The sequence below is a fragment of the Arvicola amphibius genome, chromosome 3 (assembly GCF_903992535.2).
Source record: "Arvicola amphibius chromosome 3, mArvAmp1.2, whole genome shotgun sequence".
In the NCBI taxonomy this organism is placed as follows: Eukaryota; Metazoa; Chordata; class Mammalia; order Rodentia; family Cricetidae; genus Arvicola; species Arvicola amphibius.
In genome coordinates, this window is record NC_052049.1 from 54826495 (window position 1) to 54832941 (window position 6447).

A 6447-nucleotide genomic window follows, 5' to 3' on the forward strand; every position below is an offset into this window, starting at 1 on the left:
CTCTCCATGTTAATCCTGCAGAAAGATGCTCCCAGCAAAGAGGGAAAGTGGAGTGCTGGCTCATTCACAATGAGGCTTCCCAGATGGGCAGTGAAGGGAGGAGAAGAACGGCGTTCCCTAGAGATCAGCTCATCGATTGCTCCATTGGTGCCTATGGATGATAGATGATGGGAATGGTACTCCATGAAGCTTCATTGTGGACAGAGGTAAGCCTGGGCTTGGTTTGTGGTTAACCTGGTCGCTTGGCAAGGTTAAAGCCTACTGCTCTACGTAGGTCTCACACATACAGATTCCCTTTTTTGGATGTGAGAAACCTCCGACAAGAATTCCACTTGTTAATGGGCTGGAGCCCTCTAGCAGGCACAGCCTCCAGATGTGTCCACTCAGCCTGCTTCGGGGATGTGCTTTGCCTGCCTGGAATCTTTGCTGCGTCGAGCCCCTTGGTGTTCCCTTTGAATGAGCTTTATAAGCCCCGGCTCCCAGGAAGTAGACTTTAACTGCACGGCCCCAGGCATGGGTTTCTGTGGCAAGCTCAGAGGCAGGGTAATGATGATGAGGTCACGTTTGTAGAGATTCTGTTTTTACAGGATTTCCTTAGAGGACTATCTCAGTGCTCATAAAACAGCTAGATAAACATATATCCTTTATCACGTGAGCCAGCGGTCTGTCGTCACAGTAATAGCTGACATCACAAGCAGCCGCAGAACCTCAGTAGACACAATAGGCATCTATTTGGTTCAGAGTGAAGTCTGTAGGTCATTTGGGCTGGACTCAGATGGGCAGTTCTTCTGGTTTCAGCTTTTCCTGCTCAGATGGTTTTAACGGAGTTGACCTGGCTTAGATGTCTCGCACAACTTTCTTGCTGTGGCAGCTAGCTCGGGATGTTCTCACAAAGACCACTGAAAAGCAGGAGGGCAAGAAGGGAGTTGTACACGCTCTTTCTGCCTAGCGTTGGTCTTGCCTTTGGGGGTTGAAACTCCATTAGCTAAAGCAAGCTGTATAACCTGGTTTAGAATGGAGATTGGTAGAGGTGGGATCTCCAGTTACCCGGGAAAAGATGGAGGATTCAAGGAGGAGCACAGAATTAGGATGATGGTAGGTCCGTTTCATGCAAGGAGATGCATTCCGAACATCCTGTGTATGCCTGAGGCCGTGGTTGGTACTAAATTCTACCTATGGTTTCCTCCTCTGCATACATATAAGCATAAGAGAGATAGACATAATTAATGATCAAAGAGAACATGTGATAATGTAATACTACATATAATGAGAGAGAGTTTATCACACTTCTCAGGTGTACCATTTGAGATTAAGACCTGTTTGTTTCTAGAATTTTCCATTGGAAGCTCTCAGGCTAGATGGCTCTGGGGTTAAGGATACATGCTGCTTTTACAGAGTGTATCAGCCAGCTCACAACTTCCCATAGTTCCTTCTCCAGGGGATCCACCCCCCTCTTCTGCCCTCCACAGGCCCCTGATGCACATTCCAGTGCACACAGAGAGACACCCAGCGAACAGATTAAAGAGTAAATCCCTGGGAGGAGATAGACATCTTGAACTGCCCAGAAGGTCATTCATTGATTCCTGTCTAAGCCTAACACCAGGAGTCTGAAGCCTTATGATTACATAGCAGGCGGTGTTCTGGCAAAGAGCGAGAACATTCCATTGCCCGCTCCCTTTAGACTTAGTCTGAACGGGCTTCTCAGTCACTGAGACATCACACCACCCAGGAAGGAACAGTCTATCTCCCCAAACTTTGAGAAATACAGGTTGGCAAAACAGTCTCTCTGGATATTGTCCACCCTTACCTGGGGAGAGCATTTTCCTCTGCATCAGTTCCTGGCCAATGTCACTGTCACCCAGTGACAGTGTTTTCCTTGTGGTGGTTCCCTGAGTCATTGCCCACCGTCACTCCTGGAATGTGCCCCCACTTTATTCTATAATAAATTCTGTCTTCTGTCAATATATCATACTCCATGTGTCTCATCGGAATTCTTTCCACGCATATCACAAGGCCTGGGGAGCCCAGAGGAGTCAGAACAGGATCTCAGGAACTCGTGGGACTGGCGCATCAAGCAGTCAACCCACTATGATACTTTTCTGGCTTCCGTTGAGTGAATCTGTCAAGCCTTAACCCCCCCTTCTTCCTTTCCGTGTTCTCCTTTACACCTGCGCCTCCCCAGCAAGCTGCCTGCGAAATTCCCAGGGAACGTGTTGTAGATAATTACTAATAAATACCAACAAACACCTCTCCAGAACCCCTGGATTATAGAGAGGTGCTGCAGCCCGTGCTGCTGTTTATGCGAAACGAAGGTGTTCTTCCCAACTCCACCCACATCTGTGAAGTGTTTACAGTCAGAAGCTGGATTTGAACAGCAAGCATATCTGCCCCCAGAGTGCCTGCTGCAGCGCGGGCTGCTCTCTCCACCCCGGCGGGTCCTCCATCACCACCACCCTGTGGAAGCCTGGCCAGCTCAGAGGCTTGGTGACAGCAGTTGTGAATGAAGCCCTTCCTGGGGTAGCAGGAGCCACTATAGGTAGGATCTTAGGCAGGGCAGGGCTGGCATTAGCTATCTGACCTTCATCTCTGTGTCTGTCACTTTCTGGGACTCTGATTTCCACTAAGTGCAACCTCAAGCAAGATTAAAGTAAGTGGGTGTCTTGTGGTACCCCAATCTGAGATCACAGCTGAGAAAAGCGATGAAAGTTGTCAAGAGTGGGGCATAAAGGCAGTTTGGGGGTTTTCTTCCTCTCTCTCTCTCTCTGTGACTGACTACCTAGCTAGTCTCTAGTCCACATTGGCTCATGCTATTGGCCAAAGATGGCTGCCTTCTGTATCTACACATTACAGCAGTTAATCCCAGATTCAACTTCCTGAGAAAGAAAATCTTCTTGGCTTTGCTTTGGCGGAGCTCTCTCCCGCCTCAGGAGAGAGAAGAAAGGGGCAAGGCACTGCTGTGGGCTCCGTCCATTTCCAGAGGGCAGCCGCTGGTCTGCAGTATGAATAACTCTGTGGGTATTAATACCAAGTGAAAGATTTCTAAGCTTATTTTCTTCTCTGTAAAGTGGACAGGACTTTAGAATCCACTTCTCTGCAGTGCTGAGAAAAATGGAAACATTCCACTAACTTAATAAGAAAGACTATGAGAGACAAAAGAAACGCTGTTCTGTGAAGAGCCTAGCAGTAAGCTATTAATTCAGGGGCTCACGCGGTGAGGTTTTCATTCACATTGTGTGAAACCACTTAAAGGATCAGTATGAGGCTGCATAAGATCAAGCAGGGTTTCCAGAGGACCGTCCCTGCTTCTAGGTCTTTGACACACTGATTTAAGGGGCTGCTTCAAATAATGTAGAGTGACAATTATGATATAAACAAAGCAGAATAATATATTGTAAAAATACATTCACTAGTAAGAAAAGGTGTTCTTCATTAGCCCACCCCACGTGAACCACTCTTGTGGGTGGCTTCTGTTTGGGCGTCTACGCAACTCGAATACAGACTGGCCCCAGGCTGTGGGATTTCCCTGTAAAGCAGGACACTCTGTGAGCATCCTTCTTGGTCCCTCTTCCCTGGTCCCTGGGCAGTCTCTAGTCTTCTGTGACCACCGCTCAGAACTGCCTCACACATCATTCTGAAGAGTCCCTGCTGCTAGGCACACACGCTATCAGGTAGGAACCGCTGAGGTCAAACCATGTGTTCCCTTTTCAGATCATTTTTGTCCTTCCCTCGGGACATCCCAAGGCCTGTGGAAAAGACAGAAGTGGGGGAAAACCATGCGGAGACAAAGGCAAAAAATAAATGCATTCCCTCACCTGAGGTGGCTGAGTCTGAACAGGATGTCCAGCTGGAAGGCTAGAACCCCAGGCCTCAATAAATTCACTTTGAAAATAAAATGGTTCAGACTTTATCTTCAGATGTAAGAGCTCAGAATAGTACCGAGGCATGTTTAGCGAGACAGTTCAAATGGCTAGCCTGGGGGTTCCCATGCCTTTTGATTCCTTTTTCTCTGATAGCCACATATCTACCCTAAATTCATACCCAAAATCGTATGGTCTAGATGAGAAGTACCTGCTCTAGGGGTGCGGATGGAGGGTCTTAGAATCTGCTCATCCTCCTGGCACCTTGTCATCATCAAACCAAGGGGGAGAAAGGTGACCATGGGTATGTCACTGTCCTCTCCATCTACTCATTATGCTAAAGGTGGGAAATGCCCCCAACTGCCCACTCATTCAGGGTTTGCTACCTGTCTGTCTGTATGAATGAGAGTCTCTACTGAGCTTCAGCCTTACAGAAGGATGTAGACAAAAGCTAAATAAATAAATGACATAACATTTAAAGCGATGACTGGTATGAATTAAATATATTAGAGAAGGGAGCAAAGAAGTCCAAAATGATTTCCTTTCCCTACTTTCTTTTTAAAAGTGTGTGTGTGTGTGTGTGTGTGTGTGTGTTTGCACACACAGAGGCAGGGCTGACACTGGGGTGTCTTTTCCTCATTATTTTCTGAAACAGGTTATCTGCCTGACCTTGAAGGTCACTGCTTTGGCCAGACTGGTTTGACAGTAAGGACCTGGAATCTTCCTGTTTCTCCTTCCTAGTTTTGGGGCTACAGGTGGGTGGTGCCCCATCATGGGGATCCATTCAGCTCTTCATGTTTTTGCAGCAAACCCATGAAGACGCCTCCCAGCTCCTCCTTTCCTACTCCTGGTAGTTATCCGTTTCCTAGAGTAGCCTTAAAATACCACACACAATGGCTCGACCCAGCAGAAATTTATCCTTTGGCATTTCTCAAAGTTAGAGTGCAGAAATTGGGGTGTGCAAGAAGCCATCCTCTCTCCATAAACTTCAGCCCTGGCTTCTGATGAGTCAAAAAATCCCTGGTGCCCCTTGGCTCATGATTGACACAGCTCCAGCTCCGCTTCTGTTATCACATAGCCTTCTCCTCGTGGGCCTGTGTCCAAATTGTTTCTCTCTCTCTCTCTCTCTCTCTCTCTCTCTCTCTCTCTCTCTCTCTCTCTCTCTCTCTCTCTCTCTCTCTCTCTCTCTCTCTGTGTGTGTGTGTGTATGTGTGAGCTCCTACTGGTCTTTCAGTCTGCAGACTTTGATCACAGACTTCACTGTGATGGCAGAAGCAGTACTATAGGTCTACGCCCCGCCAGCCACTGTTTTGTGCAGGAACCACAGTGTCAGATGCCAATGGTGTGTCTCTTTGTCCCAAGCTTGCCACAGAAAGAGCAACTGTACTTGGTGTGCTGACTGATTTCAATTTTCTTCACCGTTTTCTGGAGAGAGGCACCATAGCGGGTCCCATATTTCCCAAGAATCCTGACCTTGGTGTGTTTAGCCATGTTTCTAGAATCTAAGCCCAAGCCAGGAGAGGATTGCTCTTGATTTGTGTGTTTTTGTTCTTTTTCAAGACAGAAGTTTTCTCTGTGTAACTACTCTGACTGTCCTGGAACTTGCTTTGTAAACCAGGCTGGCCTCGAACTTACAGAGATCCACCTGCCTCTGCCTCCCGAGTGTTGGAATCAAAGGCCTGTGCCACCATCACCCAGCTTGTTCTCCACTCTTAACTGTGGATGTAATGTGGCTTCTTTGAGTCCCTGATGCTTTAGTGTCTCTGCAGTGATAGACTGTGGTCTGGAATTGTGAGCCAAATATACCCTTTCTCTCTTCATTTAAAAAATCACTTGATATTTGCCAGGTCATTTTATTACAGCAAGAGAAAACAAAACCAGCACAGGGACAGTTTTACCTTGGGATAGCTTCATCCTAGCTCGGTTACACCTGCAAAGACTTCCTGAAGAAGTCCGCGTTCATAGAGCACAGGTATCAGCGTGTCTAAGTCGTGAGCCACAGCTGTAGGAAGGACTGTCAAGAGTGAGAATTAAGACAGGCAGCCATCTGGGTGCTGGGAACACTGTCGCCTGGGCATGGCATGCCACGTCTGTCTTGAATAAGAACGGATTACTCACTCAAGACCCTCACAAGATGGAGCCCTTAACATTCCCTCCAGAAGGAGAGACGTGAGAAGGGTCATTAGGTTATTAGACCTTACCCTGACTCTTGACTTTCCCCAATGTCTCCCTAGGGGGTGCTAGAGGATAGCGGAGGTCAAAGGTTAACTGAAGGGGGACTCCAATAACGGCTTTTGTAAGTCTTCCTTTGGGCTGGGGTGGGACTTCTTGGTGACGTAGCTGTGTTTTCTTGTACTTGTGTTCTTCAGTTTGCTTTTCTTTCTTGATAATTTCATACGTGCATGTAATGTAGGTGTCTGGGTTTTGTTTTTTTTCTTTTTACAGTTTATACATGTATTTTGATCAGATTGTCAATATGAGGCAGGCAGAAGTTGCAACAAGAAAGACAAAAATGCAGTTCGGATCCACAAATGCTGTTGAGTGACCAGAAACTAATACTTGGAATGATGGGTAAGTCTGACTCCATTGA

General features: G+C 47.1%; 1 pseudogene; it reads right to left on the bottom strand.

The window, feature by feature from the left end:
* Positions 1–5076: 5076 nt before the first annotated feature.
* LOC119810621 lies at positions 5077–5348 on the bottom strand (annotated as a pseudogene).
* Between the last annotated feature and the right edge of the window lie 1099 nt (positions 5349–6447).